Source organism: Heptranchias perlo, unplaced genomic scaffold (assembly GCF_035084215.1).
Source record: "Heptranchias perlo isolate sHepPer1 unplaced genomic scaffold, sHepPer1.hap1 HAP1_SCAFFOLD_696, whole genome shotgun sequence".
Taxonomy (NCBI): domain Eukaryota; kingdom Metazoa; phylum Chordata; class Chondrichthyes; order Hexanchiformes; family Hexanchidae; genus Heptranchias; species Heptranchias perlo.
Genome location: NW_027139725.1, coordinates 1 through 27,602, shown reverse-complemented (window position 1 = coordinate 27,602; position 27,602 = coordinate 1). Strand labels below are relative to the sequence as shown.

Below are 27,602 nucleotides of genomic sequence, written 5' to 3'. Positions count from 1 at the left end.
AGAGTGTCGAGCTTTGGCTTGTAGAGCTTTGGCTTGATGTAATGTCACTGCAAGGAATCTGGAATGAATCTGTAAGGCAATAAGGCACCCCAGAGTGTCAGAAAAAAAAAAAAAAAAAAAAAAAAAATCTGTTCTTATCAGTTTAATATCTGATACGTCCCCTATCTGGGGACCATATATTAAATTGATTTTTGGAACAGGGAGATGGAATAGGGGCTTGCTCCGTCCACTCCACGCATCGACCCAGTATTGCAGTGTCTCTGGGAACGGTGCACCTCCCTGTGGGGAGATATTCAAAAAGAAAAACAGCTCGTTCCCAGCGTCTCTGTACATGTGTGTGTGTGTATGTATTATTAGTGAGAATAAAGCATATATATTGCACTGACTTTCTCAGCTCAGTGGTATCTTTTTCTTCTCCTGGGCTGAGTGCCGCTCGCACGCACGCACGCACGCACGCACGCAGCCAGCGATATAATTGAAACTGCAAAATAACTGGACGTCCAGCTTGAGAGACAGCTTTCAATTGCAATAGGCGTTTCCGAAACATTAACTCCTCGTTTCTTTCGGGGGAGGAGCAGCTTGAGAGACAGCTTTCAATTGCAATCGGCACTCCTGAAACATTAACGCCTTGTTGCTTGCGACAGTTAACCCAGCCATTAACATGACAACGGACAGGGCCCAGTCAGGGAGCAGCTTGAGAGACAGCTTTCAATCGGCACTCCTGAAACATTAACGCCTTGTTGCTTGCGACAGTTAACCCAGCCATTAACATGACAACGGACAGGGCCCAGTGAGGGAGCAGCTTGAGAGACAGCTTTCAATCGGCACTTCCGAAACATTAACGCCTCGTTTCTTTCGGGGGAGGAGCAGCTTGAGAGACAGCTTTCAATTGCAATCGGCACTCCTGAAACATTAACGCCTTGTTGCTTGCGACAGTTAACCCAGCCATTAACACGTCTTGTCTTTTTATTTCCCATCTCCAGCCAGCCAGCCAGGCAGGCAGCCGAGCCAGAGCCAGCATCTGCAGTATTTTCTTTTGATTGGTCTTGCCTGCTGTGGAAGGAATGTTTAAACACGAGCTGCTGATTGTCAGCACCTCACCTCTTTCTCGATTGTCTGTTGCAATCTCACTCACTCACTCACTCACTCACTCACTCACTCACTCACTCACTCACTCACTGTGAGACACGTCACGTCACGTCCCTAGTTTACCTTAAAGAGGTTTCCTTCCACGGCAGTTCGTTAGTGACGGAGAATGAGTGACGTAGGTCCGTTGAGACCCAACCCTCTCCCATCTGATTGGTGGCCTACTGGCAAAGTTACCAATCTGTCACGCAGTCCGAGCAAGAAAGGAGAAAACGGCAACTTCTTTCAACTGATCCACTGTTGCAATTAGAAACGGTGGCAAAAATGTGCCCAGAACGGCAGTGCTGCGAGACTGCTTTAAACACAGTCAGGCAGAGAAAAAAGAAGGAGGGCAAACAGGACCCAAGATCAATTCGCATCGAGCGCGGTATCGCTTCTCGGCCTTTTGGCTAAGATCAAGTGGTCAAGTGGGGGAAGGCAACCATTTGGAGCCTTCCTGCCATTGTATGCCGGGGGGATGCAGTCAGGGAGAAATCCCCTCGGGCAGAGTGTAGAGCTTTGGCTTGTAGAGCTTTGGCTTGATGTAATGTCACTGCAAGGAATCTGGAATGAATCTGTAAGGCAATAAGGCACCCCAGAGTGTCAGAAAAAAAAAAAAAAAAAAAAAAAAAAAAAAAAAAAAAAAAAAAATCTGTTCTTATCAGTTTAATATCTGATACGTCCCCTATCTGGGGACCATATATTAAATTGATTTTTGGAACAGGGAGATGGAATAGGGGCTTGCTCCGTCCACTCCACGCATCGACCCAGTATTGCAGTGTCTCTGGGAACGGTGCACCTCCCTGTGGGGAGATATTCAAAAAGAAAAACAGCTCGTTCCCAGCGTCTCTGTACATGTGTGTGTGTGTATGTATTATTAGTGAGAATAAAGCATATATATTGCACTGACTTTCTCAGCTCAGTGGTATCTTTTTCTTCTCCTGGGCTGAGTGCCGCTCGCACGCACGCACGCACGCACGCACGCAGCCAGCGATATAATTGAAACTGCAAAATAACTGGACGTCCAGCTTGAGAGACAGCTTTCAATTGCAATAGGCGTTTCCGAAACATTAACTCCTCGTTTCTTTCGGGGGAGGAGCAGCTTGAGAGACAGCTTTCAATTGCAATCGGCACTCCTGAAACATTAACGCCTTGTTGCTTGCGACAGTTAACCCAGCCATTAACATGACAACGGACAGGGCCCAGTCAGGGAGCAGCTTGAGAGACAGCTTTCAATCGGCACTCCTGAAACATTAACGCCTTGTTGCTTGCGACAGTTAACCCAGCCATTAACATGACAACGGACAGGGCCCAGTGAGGGAGCAGCTTGAGAGACAGCTTTCAATCGGCACTTCCGAAACATTAACGCCTCGTTTCTTTCGGGGGAGGAGCAGCTTGAGAGACAGCTTTCAATTGCAATCGGCACTCCTGAAACATTAACGCCTTGTTGCTTGCGACAGTTAACCCAGCCATTAACACGTCTTGTCTTTTTATTTCCCATCTCCAGCCAGCCAGCCAGGCAGGCAGCCGAGCCAGAGCCAGCATCTGCAGTATTTTCTTTTGATTGGTCTTGCCTGCTGTGGAAGGAATGTTTAAACACGAGCTGCTGATTGTCAGCACCTCACCTCTTTCTCGATTGTCTGTTGCAATCTCACTCACTCACTCACTCACTCACTCACTCACTCACTCACTCACTCACTGTGAGACACGTCACGTCACGTCCCTAGTTTACCTTAAAGAGGTTTCCTTCCACGGCAGTTCGTTAGTGACGGAGAATGAGTGACGTAGGTCCGTTGAGACCCAACCCTCTCCCATCTGATTGGTGGCCTACTGGCAAAGTTACCAATCTGTCACGCAGTCCGAGCAAGAAAGGAGAAAACGGCAACTTCTTTCAACTGATCCACTGTTGCAATTAGAAACGGTGGCAAAAATGTGCCCAGAACGGCAGTGCTGCGAGACTGCTTTAAACACAGTCAGGCAGAGAAAAAAGAAGGAGGGCAAACAGGACCCAAGATCAATTCGCATCGAGCGCGGTATCGCTTCTCGGCCTTTTGGCTAAGATCAAGTGGTCAAGTGGGGGAAGGCAACCATTTGGAGCCTTCCTGCCATTGTATGCCGGGGGGATGCAGTCAGGGAGAAATCCCCTCGGGCAGAGTGTAGAGCTTTGGCTTGTAGAGCTTTGGCTTGATGTAATGTCACTGCAAGGAATCTGGAATGAATCTGTAAGGCAATAAGGCACCCCAGAGTGTCAGAAAAAAAAAAAAAAAAAAAAAAAAAAAAAAAAAAAAAAAAAAAAAAAATCTGTTCTTATCAGTTTAATATCTGATACGTCCCCTATCTGGGGACCATATATTAAATTGATTTTTGGAACAGGGAGATGGAATAGGGGCTTGCTCCGTCCACTCCACGCATCGACCCAGTATTGCAGTGTCTCTGGGAACGGTGCACCTCCCTGTGGGGAGATATTCAAAAAGAAAAACAGCTCGTTCCCAGCGTCTCTGTACATGTGTGTGTGTGTATGTATTATTAGTGAGAATAAAGCATATATATTGCACTGACTTTCTCAGCTCAGTGGTATCTTTTTCTTCTCCTGGGCTGAGTGCCGCTCGCACGCACGCACGCACGCACGCACGCAGCCAGCGATATAATTGAAACTGCAAAATAACTGGACGTCCAGCTTGAGAGACAGCTTTCAATTGCAATAGGCGTTTCCGAAACATTAACTCCTCGTTTCTTTCGGGGGAGGAGCAGCTTGAGAGACAGCTTTCAATTGCAATCGGCACTCCTGAAACATTAACGCCTTGTTGCTTGCGACAGTTAACCCAGCCATTAACATGACAACGGACAGGGCCCAGTCAGGGAGCAGCTTGAGAGACAGCTTTCAATCGGCACTCCTGAAACATTAACGCCTTGTTGCTTGCGACAGTTAACCCAGCCATTAACATGACAACGGACAGGGCCCAGTGAGGGAGCAGCTTGAGAGACAGCTTTCAATCGGCACTTCCGAAACATTAACGCCTCGTTTCTTTCGGGGGAGGAGCAGCTTGAGAGACAGCTTTCAATTGCAATCGGCACTCCTGAAACATTAACGCCTTGTTGCTTGCGACAGTTAACCCAGCCATTAACACGTCTTGTCTTTTTATTTCCCATCTCCAGCCAGCCAGCCAGGCAGGCAGCCGAGCCAGAGCCAGCATCTGCAGTATTTTCTTTTGATTGGTCTTGCCTGCTGTGGAAGGAATGTTTAAACACGAGCTGCTGATTGTCAGCACCTCACCTCTTTCTCGATTGTCTGTTGCAATCTCACTCACTCACTCACTCACTCACTCACTCACTGTGAGACACGTCACGTCACGTCCCTAGTTTACCTTAAAGAGGTTTCCTTCCACGGCAGTTCGTTAGTGACGGAGAATGAGTGACGTAGGTCCGTTGAGACCCAACCCTCTCCCATCTGATTGGTGGCCTACTGGCAAAGTTACCAATCTGTCACGCAGTCCGAGCAAGAAAGGAGAAAACGGCAACTTCTTTCAACTGATCCACTGTTGCAATTAGAAACGGTGGCAAAAATGTGCCCAGAACGGCAGTGCTGCGAGACTGCTTTAAACACAGTCAGGCAGAGAAAAAAGAAGGAGGGCAAACAGGACCCAAGATCAATTCGCATCGAGCGCGGTATCGCTTCTCGGCCTTTTGGCTAAGATCAAGTGGTCAAGTGGGGGAAGGCAACCATTTGGAGCCTTCCTGCCATTGTATGCCGGGGGGATGCAGTCAGGGAGAAATCCCCTCGGGCAGAGTGTAGAGCTTTGGCTTGTAGAGCTTTGGCTTGATGTAATGTCACTGCAAGGAATCTGGAATGAATCTGTAAGGCAATAAGGCACCCCAGAGTGTCAGAAAAAAAAAAAAAAAATCTGTTCTTATCAGTTTAATATCTGATACGTCCCCTATCTGGGGACCATATATTAAATTGATTTTTGGAACAGGGAGATGGAATAGGGGCTTGCTCCGTCCACTCCACGCATCGACCCAGTATTGCAGTGTCTCTGGGAACGGTGCACCTCCCTGTGGGGAGATATTCAAAAAGAAAAACAGCTCGTTCCCAGCGTCTCTGTACATGTGTGTGTGTGTATGTATTATTAGTGAGAATAAAGCATATATATTGCACTGACTTTCTCAGCTCAGTGGTATCTTTTTCTTCTCCTGGGCTGAGTGCCGCTCGCACGCACGCACGCACGCACGCACGCACGCAGCCAGCGATATAATTGAAACTGCAAAATAACTGGACGTCCAGCTTGAGAGACAGCTTTCAATTGCAATAGGCGTTTCCGAAACATTAACTCCTCGTTTCTTTCGGGGGAGGAGCAGCTTGAGAGACAGCTTTCAATTGCAATCGGCACTCCTGAAACATTAACGCCTTGTTGCTTGCGACAGTTAACCCAGCCATTAACATGACAACGGACAGGGCCCAGTCAGGGAGCAGCTTGAGAGACAGCTTTCAATCGGCACTCCTGAAACATTAACGCCTTGTTGCTTGCGACAGTTAACCCAGCCATTAACATGACAACAGACAGGGCCCAGTGAGGGAGCAGCTTGAGAGACAGCTTTCAATCGGCACTTCCGAAACATTAACGCCTCGTTTCTTTCGGGGGAGGAGCAGCTTGAGAGACAGCTTTCAATTGCAATCGGCACTCCTGAAACATTAACGCCTTGTTGCTTGCGACAGTTAACCCAGCCATTAACACGTCTTGTCTTTTTATTTCCCATCTCCAGCCAGCCAGCCAGGCAGGCAGCCGAGCCAGAGCCAGCATCTGCAGTATTTTCTTTTGATTGGTCTTGCCTGCTGTGGAAGGAATGTTTAAACACGAGCTGCTGATTGTCAGCACCTCACCTCTTTCTCGATTGTCTGTTGCAATCTCACTCACTCACTCACTCACTCACTCACTCACTCACTCACTCACTGTGAGACACGTCACGTCACGTCCCTAGTTTACCTTAAAGAGGTTTCCTTCCACGGCAGTTCGTTAGTGACGGAGAATGAGTGACGTAGGTCCGTTGAGACCCAACCCTCTCCCATCTGATTGGTGGCCTACTGGCAAAGTTACCAATCTGTCACGCAGTCCGAGCAAGAAAGGAGAAAACGGCAACTTCTTTCAACTGATCCACTGTTGCAATTAGAAACGGTGGCAAAAATGTGCCCAGAACGGCAGTGCTGCGAGACTGCTTTAAACACAGTCAGGCAGAGAAAAAAGAAGGAGGGCAAACAGGACCCAAGATCAATTCGCATCGAGCGCGGTATCGCTTCTCGGCCTTTTGGCTAAGATCAAGTGGTCAAGTGGGGGAAGGCAACCATTTGGAGCCTTCCTGCCATTGTATGCCGGGGGGATGCAGTCAGGGAGAAATCCCCTCGGGCAGAGTGTAGAGCTTTGGCTTGTAGAGCTTTGGCTTGATGTAATGTCACTGCAAGGAATCTGGAATGAATCTGTAAGGCAATAAGGCACCCCAGAGTGTCAGAAAAAAAAAAAAAAAAAAAAAAAAAATCTGTTCTTATCAGTTTAATATCTGATACGTCCCCTATCTGGGGACCATATATTAAATTGATTTTTGGAACAGGGAGATGGAATAGGGGCTTGCTCCGTCCACTCCACGCATCGACCCAGTATTGCAGTGTCTCTGGGAACGGTGCACCTCCCTGTGGGGAGATATTCAAAAAGAAAAACAGCTCGTTCCCAGCGTCTCTGTACATGTGTGTGTGTGTATGTATTATTAGTGAGAATAAAGCATATATATTGCACTGACTTTCTCAGCTCAGTGGTATCTTTTTCTTCTCCTGGGCTGAGTGCCGCTCGCACGCACGCACGCACGCACGCACGCAGCCAGCGATATAATTGAAACTGCAAAATAACTGGACGTCCAGCTTGAGAGACAGCTTTCAATTGCAATAGGCGTTTCCGAAACATTAACTCCTCGTTTCTTTCGGGGGAGGAGCAGCTTGAGAGACAGCTTTCAATTGCAATCGGCACTCCTGAAACATTAACGCCTTGTTGCTTGCGACAGTTAACCCAGCCATTAACATGACAACGGACAGGGCCCAGTCAGGGAGCAGCTTGAGAGACAGCTTTCAATCGGCACTCCTGAAACATTAACGCCTTGTTGCTTGCGACAGTTAACCCAGCCATTAACATGACAACGGACAGGGCCCAGTGAGGGAGCAGCTTGAGAGACAGCTTTCAATCGGCACTTCCGAAACATTAACGCCTCGTTTCTTTCGGGGGAGGAGCAGCTTGAGAGACAGCTTTCAATTGCAATCGGCACTCCTGAAACATTAACGCCTTGTTGCTTGCGACAGTTAACCCAGCCATTAACACGTCTTGTCTTTTTATTTCCCATCTCCAGCCAGCCAGCCAGGCAGGCAGCCGAGCCAGAGCCAGCATCTGCAGTATTTTCTTTTGATTGGTCTTGCCTGCTGTGGAAGGAATGTTTAAACACGAGCTGCTGATTGTCAGCACCTCACCTCTTTCTCGATTGTCTGTTGCAATCTCACTCACTCACTCACTCACTCACTCACTCACTCACTCACTCACTCACTGTGAGACACGTCACGTCACGTCCCTAGTTTACCTTAAAGAGGTTTCCTTCCACGGCAGTTCGTTAGTGACGGAGAATGAGTGACGTAGGTCCGTTGAGACCCAACCCTCTCCCATCTGATTGGTGGCCTACTGGCAAAGTTACCAATCTGTCACGCAGTCCGAGCAAGAAAGGAGAAAACGGCAACTTCTTTCAACTGATCCACTGTTGCAATTAGAAACGGTGGCAAAAATGTGCCCAGAACGGCAGTGCTGCGAGACTGCTTTAAACACAGTCAGGCAGAGAAAAAAGAAGGAGGGCAAACAGGACCCAAGATCAATTCGCATCGAGCGCGGTATCGCTTCTCGGCCTTTTGGCTAAGATCAAGTGGTCAAGTGGGGGAAGGCATCCTTTTGGAGCCTTCCTGCCATTGTATGCCGGGGGGATGCAGTCAGGGAGAAATCCCCTCGGGCAGAGTGTAGAGCTTTGGCTTGTAGAGCTTTGGCTTGATGTAATGTCACTGCAAGGAATCTGGAATGAATCTGTAAGGCAATAAGGCACCCCAGAGTGTCAGAAAAAAAAAAAAAAAAAAAATCTGTTCTTATCAGTTTAATATCTGATACGTCCCCTATCTGGGGACCATATATTAAATTGATTTTTGGAACAGGGAGATGGAATAGGGGCTTGCTCCGTCCACTCCACGCATCGACCCAGTATTGCAGTGTCTCTGGGAACGGTGCACCTCCCTGTGGGGAGATATTCAAAAAGAAAAACAGCTCGTTCCCAGCGTCTCTGTACATGTGTGTGTGTGTATGTATTATTAGTGAGAATAAAGCATATATATTGCACTGACTTTCTCAGCTCAGTGGTATCTTTTTCTTCTCCTGGGCTGAGTGCCGCTCGCACGCACGCACGCACGCACGCAGCCAGCGATATAATTGAAACTGCAAAATAACTGGACGTCCAGCTTGAGAGACAGCTTTCAATTGCAATAGGCGTTTCCGAAACATTAACTCCTCGTTTCTTTCGGGGGAGGAGCAGCTTGAGAGACAGCTTTCAATTGCAATCGGCACTCCTGAAACATTAACGCCTTGTTGCTTGCGACAGTTAACCCAGCCATTAACATGACAACGGACAGGGCCCAGTCAGGGAGCAGCTTGAGAGACAGCTTTCAATCGGCACTCCTGAAACATTAACGCCTTGTTGCTTGCGACAGTTAACCCAGCCATTAACATGACAACGGACAGGGCCCAGTGAGGGAGCAGCTTGAGAGACAGCTTTCAATCGGCACTTCCGAAACATTAACGCCTCGTTTCTTTCGGGGGAGGAGCAGCTTGAGAGACAGCTTTCAATTGCAATCGGCACTCCTGAAACATTAACGCCTTGTTGCTTGCGACAGTTAACCCAGCCATTAACACGTCTTGTCTTTTTATTTCCCATCTCCAGCCAGCCAGCCAGGCAGGCAGCCGAGCCAGAGCCAGCATCTGCAGTATTTTCTTTTGATTGGTCTTGCCTGCTGTGGAAGGAATGTTTAAACACGAGCTGCTGATTGTCAGCACCTCACCTCTTTCTCGATTGTCTGTTGCAATCTCACTCACTCACTCACTCACTCACTCACTCACTCACTCACTCACTCACTGTGAGACACGTCACGTCACGTCCCTAGTTTACCTTAAAGAGGTTTCCTTCCACGGCAGTTCGTTAGTGACGGAGAATGAGTGACGTAGGTCCGTTGAGACCCAACCCTCTCCCATCTGATTGGTGGCCTACTGGCAAAGTTACCAATCTGTCACGCAGTCCGAGCAAGAAAGGAGAAAACGGCAACTTCTTTCAACTGATCCACTGTTGCAATTAGAAACGGTGGCAAAAATGTGCCCAGAACGGCAGTGCTGCGAGACTGCTTTAAACACAGTCAGGCAGAGAAAAAAGAAGGAGGGCAAACAGGACCCAAGATCAATTCGCATCGAGCGCGGTATCGCTTCTCGGCCTTTTGGCTAAGATCAAGTGGTCAAGTGGGGGAAGGCAACCATTTGGAGCCTTCCTGCCATTGTATGCCGGGGGGATGCAGTCAGGGAGAAATCCCCTCGGGCAGAGTGTAGAGCTTTGGCTTGTAGAGCTTTGGCTTGATGTAATGTCACTGCAAGGAATCTGGAATGAATCTGTAAGGCAATAAGGCACCCCAGAGTGTCAGAAAAAAAAAAAAAAAAAAAAAAAAAATCTGTTCTTATCAGTTTAATATCTGATACGTCCCCTATCTGGGGACCATATATTAAATTGATTTTTGGAACAGGGAGATGGAATAGGGGCTTGCTCCGTCCACTCCACGCATCGACCCAGTATTGCAGTGTCTCTGGGAACGGTGCACCTCCCTGTGGGGAGATATTCAAAAAGAAAAACAGCTCGTTCCCAGCGTCTCTGTACATGTGTGTGTGTGTATGTATTATTAGTGAGAATAAAGCATATATATTGCACTGACTTTCTCAGCTCAGTGGTATCTTTTTCTTCTCCTGGGCTGAGTGCCGCTCGCACGCACGCACGCACGCACGCACGCAGCCAGCGATATAATTGAAACTGCAAAATAACTGGACGTCCAGCTTGAGAGACAGCTTTCAATTGCAATAGGCGTTTCCGAAACATTAACTCCTCGTTTCTTTCGGGGGAGGAGCAGCTTGAGAGACAGCTTTCAATTGCAATCGGCACTCCTGAAACATTAACGCCTTGTTGCTTGCGACAGTTAACCCAGCCATTAACATGACAACGGACAGGGCCCAGTCAGGGAGCAGCTTGAGAGACAGCTTTCAATCGGCACTCCTGAAACATTAACGCCTTGTTGCTTGCGACAGTTAACCCAGCCATTAACATGACAACGGACAGGGCCCAGTGAGGGAGCAGCTTGAGAGACAGCTTTCAATCGGCACTTCCGAAACATTAACGCCTCGTTTCTTTCGGGGGAGGAGCAGCTTGAGAGACAGCTTTCAATTGCAATCGGCACTCCTGAAACATTAACGCCTTGTTGCTTGCGACAGTTAACCCAGCCATTAACACGTCTTGTCTTTTTATTTCCCATCTCCAGCCAGCCAGCCAGGCAGGCAGCCGAGCCAGAGCCAGCATCTGCAGTATTTTCTTTTGATTGGTCTTGCCTGCTGTGGAAGGAATGTTTAAACACGAGCTGCTGATTGTCAGCACCTCACCTCTTTCTCGATTGTCTGTTGCAATCTCACTCACTCACTCACTCACTCACTCACTCACTCACTCACTCACTGTGAGACACGTCACGTCACGTCCCTAGTTTACCTTAAAGAGGTTTCCTTCCACGGCAGTTCGTTAGTGACGGAGAATGAGTGACGTAGGTCCGTTGAGACCCAACCCTCTCCCATCTGATTGGTGGCCTACTGGCAAAGTTACCAATCTGTCACGCAGTCCGAGCAAGAAAGGAGAAAACGGCAACTTCTTTCAACTGATCCACTGTTGCAATTAGAAACGGTGGCAAAAATGTGCCCAGAACGGCAGTGCTGCGAGACTGCTTTAAACACAGTCAGGCAGAGAAAAAAGAAGGAGGGCAAACAGGACCCAAGATCAATTCGCATCGAGCGCGGTATCGCTTCTCGGCCTTTTGGCTAAGATCAAGTGGTCAAGTGGGGGAAGGCAACCATTTGGAGCCTTCCTGCCATTGTATGCCGGGGGGATGCAGTCAGGGAGAAATCCCCTCGGGCAGAGTGTAGAGCTTTGGCTTGTAGAGCTTTGGCTTGATGTAATGTCACTGCAAGGAATCTGGAATGAATCTGTAAGGCAATAAGGCACCCAGAGTGTCAGAAAAAAAAAAAAAAAAAAAAAATCTGTTCTTATCAGTTTAATATCTGATACGTCCCCTATCTGGGGACCATATATTAAATTGATTTTTGGAACAGGGAGATGGAATAGGGGCTTGCTCCGTCCACTCCACGCATCGACCCAGTATTGCAGTGTCTCTGGGAACGGTGCACCTCCCTGTGGGGAGATATTCAAAAAGAAAAACAGCTCGTTCCCAGCGTCTCTGTACATGTGTGTGTGTGTATGTATTATTAGTGAGAATAAAGCATATATATTGCACTGACTTTCTCAGCTCAGTGGTATCTTTTTCTTCTCCTGGGCTGAGTGCCGCTCGCACGCACGCACGCACGCACGCACGCAGCCAGCGATATAATTGAAACTGCAAAATAACTGGACGTCCAGCTTGAGAGACAGCTTTCAATTGCAATAGGCGTTTCCGAAACATTAACTCCTCGTTTCTTTCGGGGGAGGAGCAGCTTGAGAGACAGCTTTCAATTGCAATCGGCACTCCTGAAACATTAACGCCTTGTTGCTTGCGACAGTTAACCCAGCCATTAACATGACAACGGACAGGGCCCAGTCAGGGAGCAGCTTGAGAGACAGCTTTCAATCGGCACTCCTGAAACATTAACGCCTTGTTGCTTGCGACAGTTAACCCAGCCATTAACATGACAACGGACAGGGCCCAGTGAGGGAGCAGCTTGAGAGACAGCTTTCAATCGGCACTTCCGAAACATTAACGCCTCGTTTCTTTCGGGGGAGGAGCAGCTTGAGAGACAGCTTTCAATTGCAATCGGCACTCCTGAAACATTAACGCCTTGTTGCTTGCGACAGTTAACCCAGCCATTAACACGTCTTGTCTTTTTATTTCCCATCTCCAGCCAGCCAGCCAGGCAGGCAGCCGAGCCAGAGCCAGCATCTGCAGTATTTTCTTTTGATTGGTCTTGCCTGCTGTGGAAGGAATGTTTAAACACGAGCTGCTGATTGTCAGCACCTCACCTCTTTCTCGATTGTCTGTTGCAATCTCACTCACTCACTCACTCACTCACTCACTCACTCACTCACTCACTCACTGTGAGACACGTCACGTCACGTCCCTAGTTTACCTTAAAGAGGTTTCCTTCCACGGCAGTTCGTTAGTGACGGAGAATGAGTGACGTAGGTCCGTTGAGACCCAACCCTCTCCCATCTGATTGGTGGCCTACTGGCAAAGTTACCAATCTGTCACGCAGTCCGAGCAAGAAAGGAGAAAACGGCAACTTCTTTCAACTGATCCACTGTTGCAATTAGAAACGGTGGCAAAAATGTGCCCAGAACGGCAGTGCTGCGAGACTGCTTTAAACACAGTCAGGCAGAGAAAAAAGAAGGAGGGCAAACAGGACCCAAGATCAATTCGCATCGAGCGCGGTATCGCTTCTCGGCCTTTTGGCTAAGATCAAGTGGTCAAGTGGGGGAAGGCAACCATTTGGAGCCTTCCTGCCATTGTATGCCGGGGGGATGCAGTCAGGGAGAAATCCCCTCGGGCAGAGTGTAGAGCTTTGGCTTGTAGAGCTTTGGCTTGATGTAATGTCACTGCAAGGAATCTGGAATGAATCTGTAAGGCAATAAGGCACCCCAGAGTGTCAGAAAAAAAAAAAAAAAAAAAAAAAAAATCTGTTCTTATCAGTTTAATATCTGATACGTCCCCTATCTGGGGACCATATATTAAATTGATTTTTGGAACAGGGAGATGGAATAGGGGCTTGCTCCGTCCACTCCACGCATCGACCCAGTATTGCAGTGTCTCTGGGAACGGTGCACCTCCCTGTGGGGAGATATTCAAAAAGAAAAACAGCTCGTTCCCAGCGTCTCTGTACATGTGTGTGTGTGTATGTATTATTAGTGAGAATAAAGCATATATATTGCACTGACTTTCTCAGCTCAGTGGTATCTTTTTCTTCTCCTGGGCTGAGTGCCGCTCGCACGCACGCACGCACGCACGCACGCACGCACGCAGCCAGCGATATAATTGAAACTGCAAAATAACTGGACGTCCAGCTTGAGAGACAGCTTTCAATTGCAATAGGCGTTTCCGAAACATTAACTCCTCGTTTCTTTCGGGGGAGGAGCAGCTTGAGAGACAGCTTTCAATTGCAATCGGCACTCCTGAAACATTAACGCCTTGTTGCTTGCGACAGTTAACCCAGCCATTAACATGACAACGGACAGGGCCCAGTCAGGGAGCAGCTTGAGAGACAGCTTTCAATCGGCACTCCTGAAACATTAACGCCTTGTTGCTTGCGACAGTTAACCCAGCCATTAACATGACAACGGACAGGGCCCAGTGAGGGAGCAGCTTGAGAGACAGCTTTCAATCGGCACTTCCGAAACATTAACGCCTCGTTTCTTTCGGGGGAGGAGCAGCTTGAGAGACAGCTTTCAATTGCAATCGGCACTCCTGAAACATTAACGCCTTGTTGCTTGCGACAGTTAACCCAGCCATTAACACGTCTTGTCTTTTTATTTCCCATCTCCAGCCAGCCAGCCAGGCAGGCAGCCGAGCCAGAGCCAGCATCTGCAGTATTTTCTTTTGATTGGTCTTGCCTGCTGTGGAAGGAATGTTTAAACACGAGCTGCTTTAAACACGAGCTGCTGATTGTCAGCACCTCACCTCTTTCTCGATTGTCTGTTGCAATCTCACTCACTCACTCACTCACTCACTCACTCACTCACTCACTCACTCACTGTGAGACACGTCACGTCACGTCCCTAGTTTACCTTAAAGAGGTTTCCTTCCACGGCAGTTCGTTAGTGACGGAGAATGAGTGACGTAGGTCCGTTGAGACCCAACCCTCTCCCATCTGATTGGTGGCCTACTGGCAAAGTTACCAATCTGTCACGCAGTCCGAGCAAGAAAGGAGAAAACGGCAACTTCTTTCAACTGATCCACTGTTGCAATTAGAAACGGTGGCAAAAATGTGCCCAGAACGGCAGTGCTGCGAGACTGCTTTAAACACAGTCAGGCAGAGAAAAAAGAAGGAGGGCAAACAGGACCCAAGATCAATTCGCATCGAGCGCGGTATCGCTTCTCGGCCTTTTGGCTAAGATCAAGTGGTCAAGTGGGGGAAGGCAACCATTTGGAGCCTTCCTGCCATTGTATGCCGGGGGGATGCAGTCAGGGAGAAATCCCCTCGGGCAGAGTGTAGAGCTTTGGCTTGTAGAGCTTTGGCTTGATGTAATGTCACTGCAAGGAATCTGGAATGAATCTGTAAGGCAATAAGGCACCCCAGAGTGTCAGAAAAAAAAAAAAAAAAAAAATCTGTTCTTATCAGTTTAATATCTGATACGTCCCCTATCTGGGGACCATATATTAAATTGATTTTTGGAACAGGGAGATGGAATAGGGGCTTGCTCCGTCCACTCCACGCATCGACCCAGTATTGCAGTGTCTCTGGGAACGGTGCACCTCCCTGTGGGGAGATATTCAAAAAGAAAAACAGCTCGTTCCCAGCGTCTCTGTACATGTGTGTGTGTGTATGTATTATTAGTGAGAATAAAGCATATATATTGCACTGACTTTCTCAGCTCAGTGGTATCTTTTTCTTCTCCTGGGCTGAGTGCCGCTCGCACGCACGCACGCACGCACGCACGCAGCCAGCGATATAATTGAAACTGCAAAATAACTGGACGTCCAGCTTGAGAGACAGCTTTCAATTGCAATAGGCGTTTCCGAAACATTAACTCCTCGTTTCTTTCGGGGGAGGAGCAGCTTGAGAGACAGCTTTCAATTGCAATCGGCACTCCTGAAACATTAACGCCTTGTTGCTTGCGACAGTTAACCCAGCCATTAACATGACAACGGACAGGGCCCAGTCAGGGAGCAGCTTGAGAGACAGCTTTCAATCGGCACTCCTGAAACATTAACGCCTTGTTGCTTGCGACAGTTAACCCAGCCATTAACATGACAACGGACAGGGCCCAGTGAGGGAGCAGCTTGAGAGACAGCTTTCAATCGGCACTTCCGAAACATTAACGCCTCGTTTCTTTCGGGGGAGGAGCAGCTTGAGAGACAGCTTTCAATTGCAATCGGCACTCCTGAAACATTAACGCCTTGTTGCTTGCGACAGTTAACCCAGCCATTAACACGTCTTGTCTTTTTATTTCCCATCTCCAGCCAGCCAGCCAGGCAGGCAGCCGAGCCAGAGCCAGCATCTGCAGTATTTTCTTTTGATTGGTCTTGCCTGCTGTGGAAGGAATGTTTAAACACGAGCTGCTGATTGTCAGCACCTCACCTCTTTCTCGATTGTCTGTTGCAATCTCACTCACTCACTCACTCACTCACTCACTCACTCACTCACTCACTCACTCACTCACTGTGAGACACGTCACGTCACGTCCCTAGTTTACCTTAAAGAGGTTTCCTTCCACGGCAGTTCGTTAGTGACGGAGAATGAGTGACGTAGGTCCGTTGAGACCCAACCCTCTCCCATCTGATTGGTGGCCTACTGGCAAAGTTACCAATCTGTCACGCAGTCCGAGCAAGAAAGGAGAAAACGGCAACTTCTTTCAACTGATCCACTGTTGCAATTAGAAACGGTGGCAAAAATGTGCCCAGAACGGCAGTGCTGCGAGACTGCTTTAAACACAGTCAGGCAGAGAAAAAAGAAGGAGGGCAAACAGGACCCAAGATCAATTCGCATCGAGCGCGGTATCGCTTCTCGGCCTTTTGGCTAAGATCAAGTGGTCAAGTGGGGGAAGGCAACCATTTGGAGCCTTTCTGCCATTGTATGCCGGGGGGATGCAGTCAGGGAGAAATCCCCTCGGGCAGAGTGTAGAGCTTTGGCTTGTAGAGCTTTGGCTTGATGTAATGTCACTGCAAGGAATCTGGAATGACTCTGTAAGGCAATAAGGCACCCCAGAGTGTCAGAAAAAAAAAAAAAAAAAAAAAAAAAAAAAAAAAAAAAAAAAATCTGTTCTTATCAGTTTAATATCTGATACGTCCCCTATCTGGGGACCATATATTAAATTGATTTTTGGAACAGGGAGATGGAATAGGGGCTTGCTCCGTCCACTCCACGCATCGACCCAGTATTGCAGTGTCTCTGGGAACGGTGCACCTCCCTGTGGGGAGATATTCAAAAAGAAAAACAGCTCGTTCCCAGCGTCTCTGTACATGTGTGTGTGTGTATGTATTATTAGTGAGAATAAAGCATATATATTGCACTGACTTTCTCAGCTCAGTGGTATCTTTTTCTTCTCCTGGGCTGAGTGCCGCTCGCACGCACGCACGCACGCACGCACGCAGCCAGCGATATAATTGAAACTGCAAAATAACTGGACGTCCAGCTTGAGAGACAGCTTTCAATTGCAATAGGCGTTTCCGAAACATTAACTCCTCGTTTCTTTCGGGGGAGGAGCAGCTTGAGAGACAGCTTTCAATTGCAATCGGCACTCCTGAAACATTAACGCCTTGTTGCTTGCGACAGTTAACCCAGCCATTAACATGACAACGGACAGGGCCCAGTCAGGGAGCAGCTTGAGAGACAGCTTTCAATCGGCACTCCTGAAACATTAACGCCTTGTTGCTTGCGACAGTTAACCCAGCCATTAACATGACAACGGACAGGGCCCAGTGAGGGAGCAGCTTGAGAGACAGCTTTCAATCGGCACTTCCGAAACATTAACGCCTCGTTTCTTTCGGGGGAGGAGCAGCTTGAGAGACAGCTTTCAATTGCAATCGGCACTCCTGAAACATTAACGCCTTGTTGCTTGCGACAGTTAACCCAGCCATTAACACGTCTTGTCTTTTTATTTCCCATCTCCAGCCAGCCAGCCAGGCAGGCAGCCGAGCCAGAGCCAGCATCTGCAGTATTTTCTTTTGATTGGTCTTGCCTGCTGTGGAAGGAATGTTTAAACACGAGCTGCTGATTGTCAGCACCTCACCTCTTTCTCGATTGTCTGTTGCAATCTCACTCACTCACTCACTCACTCACTCACTCACTCACTCACTCACTCACTCACTGTGAGACACGTCACGTCACGTCCCTAGTTTACCTTAAAGAGGTTTCCTTCCACGGCAGTTCGTTAGTGACGGAGAATGAGTGACGTAGGTCCGTTGAGACCCAACCCTCTCCCATCTGATTGGTGGCCTACTGGCAAAGTTACCAATCTGTCACGCAGTCCGAGCAAGAAAGGAGAAAACGGCAACTTCTTTCAACTGATCCACTGTTGCAATTAGAAACGGTGGCAAAAATGTGCCCAGAACGGCAGTGCTGCGAGACTGCTTTAAACACAGTCAGGCAGAGAAAAAAGAAGGAGGGCAAACAGGACCCAAGATCAATTCGCATCGAGCGCGGTATCGCTTCTCGGCCTTTTGGCTAAGATCAAGTGGTCAAGTGGGGGAAGGCAACCATTTGGAGCCTTCCTGCCATTGTATGCCGGGGGGATGCAGTCAGGGAGAAATCCCCTCGGGCAGAGTGTAGAGCTTTGGCTTGTAGAGCTTTGGCTTGATGTAATGTCACTGCAAGGAATCTGGAATGAATCTGTAAGGCAATAAGGCACCCCAGAGTGTCAGAAAAAAAAAAAAAAAAAAAAAAAAAAAAAAATCTGTTCTTATCAGTTTAATATCTGATACGTCCCCTATCTGGGGACCATATATTAAATTGATTTTTGGAACAGGGAGATGGAATAGGGGCTTGCTCCGTCCACTCCACGCATCGACCCAGTATTGCAGTGTCTCTGGGAACGGTGCACCTCCCTGTGGGGAGATATTCAAAAAGAAAAACAGCTCGTTCCCAGCGTCTCTGTACATGTGTGTGTGTGTATGTATTATTAGTGAGAATAAAGCATATATATTGCACTGACTTTCTCAGCTCAGTGGTATCTTTTTCTTCTCCTGGGCTGAGTGCCGCTCGCACGCACGCACGCACGCACGCACGCACGCACGCACGCAGCCAGCGATATAATTGAAACTGCAAAATAACTGGACGTCCAGCTTGAGAGACAGCTTTCAATTGCAATAGGCGTTTCCGAAACATTAACTCCTCGTTTCTTTCGGGGGAGGAGCAGCTTGAGAGACAGCTTTCAATTGCAATCGGCACTCCTGAAACATTAACGCCTTGTTGCTTGCGACAGTTAACCCAGCCATTAACATGACAACGGACAGGGCCCAGTCAGGGAGCAGCTTGAGAGACAGCTTTCAATCGGCACTCCTGAAACATTAACGCCTTGTTGCTTGCGACAGTTAACCCAGCCATTAACATGACAACGGACAGGGCCCAGTGAGGGAGCAGCTTGAGAGACAGCTTTCAATCGGCACTTCCGAAACATTAACGCCTCGTTTCTTTCGGGGGAGGAGCAGCTTGAGAGACAGCTTTCAATTGCAATCGGCACTCCTGAAACATTAACGCCTTGTTGCTTGCGACAGTTAACCCAGCCATTAACACGTCTTGTCTTTTTATTTCCCATCTCCAGCCAGCCAGCCAGGCAGGCAGCCGAGCCAGAGCCAGCATCTGCAGTATTTTCTTTTGATTGGTCTTGCCTGCTGTGGAAGGAATGTTTAAACACGAGCTGCTGATTGTCAGCACCTCACCTCTTTCTCGATTGTCTGTTGCAATCTCACTCACTCACTCACTCACTCACTCACTCACTCACTCACTCACTGTGAGACACGTCACGTCACGTCCCTAGTTTACCTTAAAGAGGTTTCCTTCCACGGCAGTTCGTTAGTGACGGAGAATGAGTGACGTAGGTCCGTTGAGACCCAACCCTCTCCCATCTGATTGGTGGCCTACTGGCAAAGTTACCAATCTGTCACGCAGTCCGAGCAAGAAAGGAGAAAACGGCAACTTCTTTCAACTGATCCACTGTTGCAATTAGAAACGGTGGCAAAAATGTGCCCAGAACGGCAGTGCTGCGAGACTGCTTTAAACACAGTCAGGCAGAGAAAAAAGAAGGAGGGCAAACAGGACCCAAGATCAATTCGCATCGAGCGCGGTATCGCTTCTCGGCCTTTTGGCTAAGATCAAGTGGTCAAGTGGGGGAAGGCAACCATTTGGAGCCTTTCTGCCATTGTATGCCGGGGGGATGCAGTCAGGGAGAAATCCCCTCGGGCAGAGTGTAGAGCTTTGGCTTGTAGAGCTTTGGCTTGATGTAATGTCACTGCAAGGAATCTGGAATGACTCTGTAAGGCAATAAGGCACCCCAGAGTGTCAGAAAAAAAAAAAAAAAAAAAAAAAAAAAAAAAAAAAAAAAAAATCTGTTCTTATCAGTTTAATATCTGATACGTCCCCTATCTGGGGACCATATATTAAATTGATTTTTGGAACAGGGAGATGGAATAGGGGCTTGCTCCGTCCACTCCACGCATCGACCCAGTATTGCAGTGTCTCTGGGAACGGTGCACCTCCCTGTGGGGAGATATTCAAAAAGAAAAACAGCTCGTTCCCAGCGTCTCTGTACATGTGTGTGTGTGTATGTATTATTAGTGAGAATAAAGCATATATATTGCACTGACTTTCTCAGCTCAGTGGTATCTTTTTCTTCTCCTGGGCTGAGTGCCGCTCGCACGCACGCACGCACGCACGCACGCAGCCAGCGATATAATTGAAACTGCAAAATAACTGGACGTCCAGCTTGAGAGACAGCTTTCAATTGCAATAGGCGTTTCCGAAACATTAACTCCTCGTTTCTTTCGGGGGAGGAGCAGCTTGAGAGACAGCTTTCAATTGCAATCGGCACTCCTGAAACATTAACGCCTTGTTGCTTGCGACAGTTAACCCAGCCATTAACATGACAACGGACAGGGCCCAGTCAGGGAGCAGCTTGAGAGACAGCTTTCAATCGGCACTCCTGAAACATTAACGCCTTGTTGCTTGCGACAGTTAACCCAGCCATTAACATGACAACGGACAGGGCCCAGTGAGGGAGCAGCTTGAGAGACAGCTTTCAATCGGCACTTCCGAAACATTAACGCCTCGTTTCTTTCGGGGGAGGAGCAGCTTGAGAGACAGCTTTCAATTGCAATCGGCACTCCTGAAACATTAACGCCTTGTTGCTTGCGACAGTTAACCCAGCCATTAACACGTCTTGTCTTTTTATTTCCCATCTCCAGCCAGCCAGCCAGGCAGGCAGCCGAGCCAGAGCCAGCATCTGCAGTATTTTCTTTTGATTGGTCTTGCCTGCTGTGGAAGGAATGTTTAAACACGAGCTGCTGATTGTCAGCACCTCACCTCTTTCTCGATTGTCTGTTGCAATCTCACTCACTCACTCACTCACTCACTCACTCACTCACTCACTCACTCACTCACTGTGAGACACGTCACGTCACGTCCCTAGTTTACCTTAAAGAGGTTTCCTTCCACGGCAGTTCGTTAGTGACGGAGAATGAGTGACGTAGGTCCGTTGAGACCCAACCCTCTCCCATCTGATTGGTGGCCTACTGGCAAAGTTACCAATCTGTCACGCAGTCCGAGCAAGAAAGGAGAAAACGGCAACTTCTTTCAACTGATCCACTGTTGCAATTAGAAACGGTGGCAAAAATGTGCCCAGAACGGCAGTGCTGCGAGACTGCTTTAAACACAGTCAGGCAGAGAAAAAAGAAGGAGGGCAAACAGGACCCAAGATCAATTCGCATCGAGCGCGGTATCGCTTCTCGGCCTTTTGGCTAAGATCAAGTGGTCAAGTGGGGGAAGGCAACCATTTGGAGCCTTCCTGCCATTGTATGCCGGGGGGATGCAGTCAGGGAGAAATCCCCTCGGGCAGAGTGTAGAGCTTTGGCTTGTAGAGCTTTGGCTTGATGTAATGTCACTGCAAGGAATCTGGAATGAATCTGTAAGGCAATAAGGCACCCCAGAGTGTCAGAAAAAAAAAAAAAAAAAAAAAAATCTGTTCTTATCAGTTTAATATCTGATACGTCCCCTATCTGGGGACCATATATTAAATTGATTTTTGGAACAGGGAGATGGAATAGGGGCTTGCTCCGTCCACTCCACGCATCGACCCAGTATTGCAGTGTCTCTGGGAACGGTGCACCTCCCTGTGGGGAGATATTCAAAAAGAAAAACAGCTCGTTCCCAGCGTCTCTGTACATGTGTGTGTGTGTATGTATTATTAGTGAGAATAAAGCATATATATTGCACTGACTTTCTCAGCTCAGTGGTATCTTTTTCTTCTCCTGGGCTGAGTGCCGCTCGCACGCACGCACGCACGCACGCACGCACGCACGCACGCAGCCAGCGATATAATTGAAACTGCAAAATAACTGGACGTCCAGCTTGAGAGACAGCTTTCAATTGCAATAGGCGTTTCCGAAACATTAACTCCTCTTTCGGGGGAGGAGCAGCTTGAGAGACAGCTTTCAATTGCAATCGGCACTCCTGAAACATTAACGCCTTGTTGCTTGCGACAGTTAACCCAGCCATTAACATGACAACGGACAGGGCCCAGTCAGGGAGCAGCTTGAGAGACAGCTTTCAATCGGCACTCCTGAAACATTAACGCCTTGTTGCTTGCGACAGTTAACCCAGCCATTAACATGACAACGGACAGGGCCCAGTGAGGGAGCAGCTTGAGAGACAGCTTTCAATCGGCACTTCCGAAACATTAACGCCTCGTTTCTTTCGGGGGAGGAGCAGCTTGAGAGACAGCTTTCAATTGCAATCGGCACTCCTGAAACATTAACGCCTTGTTGCTTGCGACAGTTAACCCAGCCATTAACACGTCTTGTCTTTTTATTTCCCATCTCCAGCCAGCCAGCCAGGCAGCCGAGCCAGAGCCAGCATCTGCAGTATTTTCTTTTGATTGGTCTTGCCTGCTGTGGAAGGAATGTTTAAACACGAGCTGCTGATTGTCAGCACCTCACCTCTTTCTCGATTGTCTGTTGCAATCTCACTCACTCACTCACTCACTCACTCACTCACTCACTCACTCACTGTGAGACACGTCACGTCACGTCCCTAGTTTACCTTAAAGAGGTTTCCTTCCACGGCAGTTCGTTAGTGACGGAGAATGAGTGACGTAGGTCCGTTGAGACCCAACCCTCTCCCATCTGATTGGTGGCCTACTGGCAAAGTTACCAATCTGTCACGCAGTCCGAGCAAGAAAGGAGAAAACGGCAACTTCTTTCAACTGATCCACTGTTGCAATTAGAAACGGTGGCAAAAATGTGCCCAGAACGGCAGTGCTGCGAGACTGCTTTAAACACAGTCAGGCAGAGAAAAAAGAAGGAGGGCAAACAGGACCCAAGATCAATTCGCATCGAGCGCGGTATCGCTTCTCGGCCTTTTGGCTAAGATCAAGTGTAGTATCTGTTCTTATCAGTTTAATATCTGATACGTCCCCTATCTGGGGACCATATATTAAATTGATTTTTGGAACAGGGAGATGGAATAGGGGCTTGCTCCGTCCACTCCACGCATCGACCCAGTATTGCAGTGTCTCTGGGAACGGTGCACCTCCCTGTGGGGAGATATTCAAAAAGAAAAACAGCTCGTTCCCAGCGTCTCTGTACATGTGTGTGTGTGTATGTATTATTAGTGAGAATAAAGCATATATATTGCACTGACTTTCTCAGCTCAGTGGTATCTTTTTCTTCTCCTGGGCTGAGTGCCGCTCGCACGCACGCACGCACGCACGCAGCCAGCGATATAATTGAAACTGCAAAATAACTGGACGTCCAGCTTGAGAGACAGCTTTCAATTGCAATAGGCGTTTCCGAAACATTAACTCCTCGTTTCTTTCGGGGGAGGAGCAGCTTGAGAGACAGCTTTCAATTGCAATCGGCACTCCTGAAACATTAACGCCTTGTTGCTTGCGACAGTTAACCCAGCCATTAACATGACAACGGACAGGGCCCAGTCAGGGAGCAGCTTGAGAGACAGCTTTCAATCGGCACTCCTGAAACATTAACGCCTTGTTGCTTGCGACAGTTAACCCAGCCATTAACATGACAACGGACAGGGCCCAGTGAGGGAGCAGCTTGAGAGACAGCTTTCAATCGGCACTTCCGAAACATTAACGCCTCGTTTCTTTCGGGGGAGGAGCAGCTTGAGAGACAGCTTTCAATTGCAATCGGCACTCCTGAAACATTAACGCCTTGTTGCTTGCGACAGTTAACCCAGCCATTAACACGTCTTGTCTTTTTATTTCCCATCTCCAGCCAGCCAGCCAGGCAGCCGAGCCAGAGCCAGCATCTGCAGTATTTTCTTTTGATTGGTCTTGCCTGCTGTGGAAGGAATGTTTAAACACGAGCTGCTGATTGTCAGCACCTCACCTCTTTCTCGATTGTCTGTTGCAATCTCACTCACTCACTCACTCACTGTGAGACACGTCACGTCACGTCCCTAGTTTACCTTAAAGAGGTTTCCTTCCACGGCAGTTCGTTAGTGACGGAGAATGAGTGACGTAGGTCCGTTGAGACCCAACCCTCTCCCATCTGATTGGTGGCCTACTGGCAAAGTTACCAATCTGTCACGCAGTCCGAGCAAGAAAGGAGAAAACGGCAACTTCTTTCAACTGATCCACTGTTGCAATTAGAAACGGTGGCAAAAATGTGCCCAGAACGGCAGTGCTGCGAGACTGCTTTAAACACAGTCAGGCAGAGAAAAAAGAAGGAGGGCAAACAGGACCCAAGATCAATTCGCATCGAGCGCGGTATCGCTTCTCGGCCTTTTGGCTAAGATCAAGTGTAGTATCTGTTCTTATCAGTTTAATATCTGATACGTCCCCTATCTGGGGACCATATATTAAATTGATTTTTGGAACAGGGAGATGGAATAGGGGCTTGCTCCGTCCACTCCACGCATCGACCCAGTATTGCAGTGTCTCTGGGAACGGTGCACCTCCCTGTGGGGAGATATTCAAAAAGAAAAACAGCTCGTTCCCAGCGTCTCTGTACATGTGTGTGTGTGTATGTATTATTAGTGAGAATAAAGCATATATATTGCACTGACTTTCTCAGCTCAGTGGTATCTTTTTCTTCTCCTGGGCTGAGTGCCGCTCGCACGCACGCACGCACGCACGCACGCACGCAGCCAGCGATATAATTGAAACTGCAAAATAACTGGACGTCCAGCTTGAGAGACAGCTTTCAATTGCAATAGGCGTTTCCGAAACATTAACTCCTCTTTCGGGGGAGGAGCAGCTTGAGAGACAGCTTTCAATTGCAATCGGCACTCCTGAAACATTAACGCCTTGTTGCTTGCGACAGTTAACCCAGCCATTAACATGACAACGGACAGGGCCCAGTCAGGGAGCAGCTTGAGAGACAGCTTTCAATCGGCACTCCTGAAACATTAACGCCTTGTTGCTTGCGACAGTTAACCCAGCCATTAACATGACAACGGACAGGGCCCAGTGAGGGAGCAGCTTGAGAGACAGCTTTCAATCGGCACTTCCGAAACATTAACGCCTCGTTTCTTTCGGGGGAGGAGCAGCTTGAGAGACAGCTTTCAATTGCAATCGGCACTCCTGAAACATTAACGCCTTGTTGCTTGCGACAGTTAACCCAGCCATTAACACGTCTTGTCTTTTTATTTCCCATCTCCAGCCAGCCAGCCAGGCAGCCGAGCCAGAGCCAGCATCTGCAGTATTTTCTTTTGATTGGTCTTGCCTGCTGTGGAAGGAATGTTTAAACACGAGCTGCTGATTGTCAGCACCTCACCTCTTTCTCGATTGTCTGTTGCAATCTCACTCACTCACTCACTCACTCACTCACTGTGAGACACGTCACGTCACGTCCCTAGTTTACCTTAAAGAGGTTTCCTTCCACGGCAGTTCGTTAGTGACGGAGAATGAGTGACGTAGGTCCGTTGAGACCCAACCCTCTCCCATCTGATTGGTGGCCTACTGGCAAAGTTACCAATCTGTCACGCAGTCCGAGCAAGAAAGGAGAAAACGGCAACTTCTTTCAACTGATCCACTGTTGCAATTAGAAACGGTGGCAAAAATGTGCCCAGAACGGCAGTGCTGCGAGACTGCTTTAAACACAGTCAGGCAGAGAAAAAAGAAGGAGGGCAAACAGGACCCAAGATCAATTCGCATCGAGCGCGGTATCGCTTCTCGGCCTTTTGGCTAAGATCAAGTGGTCAAGTGGGGGAAGGCAACCATTTGGAGCCTTCCTGCCATTGTATGCCGGGGGGATGCAGTCAGGGAGAAATCCCCTCGGGCAGAGTGTAGAGCTTTGGCTTGTAGAGCTTTGGCTTGATGTAATGTCACTGCAAGGAATCTGGAATGAATCTGTAAGGCAATAAGGCACCCCAGAGTGTCAGAAAAAAAAAAAAAAAAAAAAAAAAAAAAAAATCTGTTTTTATCAGTTTAATATCTGATACGTCCCCTATCTGGGGACCATATATTAAATTGATTTTTGGAACAGGGAGATGGAATAGGGGCTTGCTCCGTCCACTCCACGCATCGACCCAGTATTGCAGTGTCTCTGGGAACGGTGCACCTCCCTGTGGGGAGATATTCAAAAAGAAAAACAGCTCGTTCCCAGCGTCTCTGTACATGTGTGTGTGTGTATGTATTATTAGTGAGAATAAAGCATATATATTGCACTGACTTTCTCAGCTCAGTGGTATCTTTTTCTTCTCCTGGGCTGAGTGCCGCTCGCACGCACGCACGCACGCACGCAGCCAGCGATATAATTGAAACTGCAAAATAACTGGACGTCCAGCTTGAGAGACAGCTTTCAATTGCAATAGGCGTTTCCGAAACATTAACTCCTCTTTCGGGGGAGGAGCAGCTTGAGAGACAGCTTTCAATTGCAATCGGCACTCCTGAAACATTAACGCCTTGTTGCTTGCGACAGTTAACCCAGCCATTAACATGACAACGGACAGGGCCCAGTCAGGGAGCAGCTTGAGAGACAGCTTTCAATCGGCACTCCTGAAACATTAACGCCTTGTTGCTTGCGACAGTTAACCCAGCCATTAACATGACAACGGACAGGGCCCAGTGAGGGAGCAGCTTGAGAGACAGCTTTCAATCGGCACTTCCGAAACATTAACGCCTCGTTTCTTTCGGGGGAGGAGCAGCTTGAGAGACAGCTTTCAATTGCAATCGGCACTCCTGAAACATTAACGCCTTGTTGCTTGCGACAGTTAACCCAGCCATTAACACGTCTTGTCTTTTTATTTCCCATCTCCAGCCAGCCAGCCAGGCAGCCGAGCCAGAGCCAGCATCTGCAGTATTTTCTTTTGATTGGTCTTGCCTGCTGTGGAAGGAATGTTTAAACACGAGCTGCTGATTGTCAGCACCTCACCTCTTTCTCGATTGTCTGTTGCAATCTCACTCACTCACTCACTCACTCACTCACTGTGAGACACGTCACGTCACGTCCCTAGTTTACCTTAAAGAGGTTTCCTTCCACGGCAGTTCGTTAGTGACGGAGAATGAGTGACGTCGGTCCGTTGAGACCCAACCCTCTCCCATCTGATTGGTGGCCTACTGGCAAAGTTACCAATCTGTCACGCAGTCCGAGCAAGAAAGGAGAAAACGGCAACTTCTTTCAACTGATCCACTGTTGCAATTAGAAACGGTGGCAAAAATGTGCCCAGAACGGCAGTGCTGCGAGACTGCTTTAAACACAGTCAGGCAGAGAAAAAAGAAGGAGGGCAAACAGGACCCAAGATCAATTCGCATCGAGCGCGGTATCGCTTCTCGGCCTTTTGGCTAAGATCAAGTGTAGTATCTGTTCTTATCAGTTTAATATCTGATACGTCCCCTATCTGGGGACCATATATTAAATTGATTTTTGGAACAGGGAGATGGAATAGGGGCTTGCTCCGTCCACTCCACGCATCGACCCAGTATTGCAGTGTCTCTGGCAACGGTGCACCTCCCTGTGGGGAGATATTCAAAAAGAAAAACAGCTCGTTCCCAGCGTCTCTGTACATGTGTGTGTGTGTATGTATTATTAGTGAGAATAAAGCATATATATTGCACTGACTTTCTCAGCTCAGTGGTATCTTTTTCTTCTCCTGGGCTGAGTGCCGCTCGCACGCACGCACGCACGCACGCACGCACGCAGCCAGCGATATAATTGAAACTGCAAAATAACTGGACGTCCAGCTTGAGAGACAGCTTTCAATTGCAATAGGCGTTTCCGAAACATTAACTCCTCTTTCGGGGGAGGA

The 27,602-nt window shown here is 48.3% G+C and overlaps 3 non-coding genes and 15 pseudogenes across 3 annotated transcripts; all 18 read left to right on the top strand.

Moving 5' to 3' along the window:
- Positions 1 to 67: 67 nt before the first annotated feature.
- LOC137318302 (U2 spliceosomal RNA) lies at positions 68 to 280 on the top strand (annotated as a pseudogene).
- A 1,478-nt stretch (positions 281 to 1,758) lies between these two features.
- Positions 1,759 to 1,929, top strand: LOC137318312 (U2 spliceosomal RNA; annotated as a pseudogene).
- Positions 1,930 to 3,407: 1,478 nt separating this feature from the next.
- LOC137318314 (U2 spliceosomal RNA) lies at positions 3,408 to 3,578 on the top strand (annotated as a pseudogene).
- A 1,398-nt stretch (positions 3,579 to 4,976) lies between these two features.
- On the top strand, positions 4,977 to 5,179 carry LOC137318285 (U2 spliceosomal RNA; annotated as a pseudogene).
- Positions 5,180 to 6,593: 1,414 nt separating this feature from the next.
- Positions 6,594 to 6,806, top strand: LOC137318301 (U2 spliceosomal RNA; annotated as a pseudogene).
- A 1,414-nt stretch (positions 6,807 to 8,220) lies between these two features.
- Positions 8,221 to 8,427, top strand: LOC137318291 (U2 spliceosomal RNA; annotated as a pseudogene).
- A 1,410-nt stretch (positions 8,428 to 9,837) lies between these two features.
- Positions 9,838 to 10,050, top strand: LOC137318300 (U2 spliceosomal RNA; annotated as a pseudogene).
- A 1,410-nt stretch (positions 10,051 to 11,460) lies between these two features.
- On the top strand, positions 11,461 to 11,668 carry LOC137318294 (U2 spliceosomal RNA; annotated as a pseudogene).
- A 1,414-nt stretch (positions 11,669 to 13,082) lies between these two features.
- On the top strand, positions 13,083 to 13,295 carry LOC137318298 (U2 spliceosomal RNA; annotated as a pseudogene).
- Positions 13,296 to 14,733: 1,438 nt separating this feature from the next.
- LOC137318290 (U2 spliceosomal RNA) lies at positions 14,734 to 14,940 on the top strand (annotated as a pseudogene).
- Positions 14,941 to 16,420: 1,480 nt separating this feature from the next.
- Positions 16,421 to 16,591, top strand: LOC137318309 (U2 spliceosomal RNA; annotated as a pseudogene).
- Positions 16,592 to 18,009: 1,418 nt separating this feature from the next.
- Positions 18,010 to 18,227, top strand: LOC137318304 (U2 spliceosomal RNA; annotated as a pseudogene).
- A 1,480-nt stretch (positions 18,228 to 19,707) lies between these two features.
- LOC137318308 (U2 spliceosomal RNA) lies at positions 19,708 to 19,878 on the top strand (annotated as a pseudogene).
- A 1,418-nt stretch (positions 19,879 to 21,296) lies between these two features.
- LOC137318296 (U2 spliceosomal RNA) lies at positions 21,297 to 21,506 on the top strand (annotated as a pseudogene).
- Positions 21,507 to 22,736: 1,230 nt separating this feature from the next.
- LOC137318288 (U2 spliceosomal RNA) lies at positions 22,737 to 22,927 on the top strand. The gene has a single exon (XR_010961865.1). It is a non-coding gene; the product is annotated as a U2 spliceosomal RNA (small nuclear RNA).
- Positions 22,928 to 24,122: 1,195 nt separating this feature from the next.
- On the top strand, positions 24,123 to 24,313 carry LOC137318272 (U2 spliceosomal RNA). The gene has a single exon (XR_010961858.1). It is a non-coding gene; the product is annotated as a U2 spliceosomal RNA (small nuclear RNA).
- Positions 24,314 to 25,702: 1,389 nt separating this feature from the next.
- Positions 25,703 to 25,920, top strand: LOC137318316 (U2 spliceosomal RNA; annotated as a pseudogene).
- Positions 25,921 to 27,118: 1,198 nt separating this feature from the next.
- LOC137318283 (U2 spliceosomal RNA) lies at positions 27,119 to 27,309 on the top strand. The gene has a single exon (XR_010961864.1). It is a non-coding gene; the product is annotated as a U2 spliceosomal RNA (small nuclear RNA).
- The last annotated feature ends 293 nt before the right edge of the window (positions 27,310 to 27,602 follow it).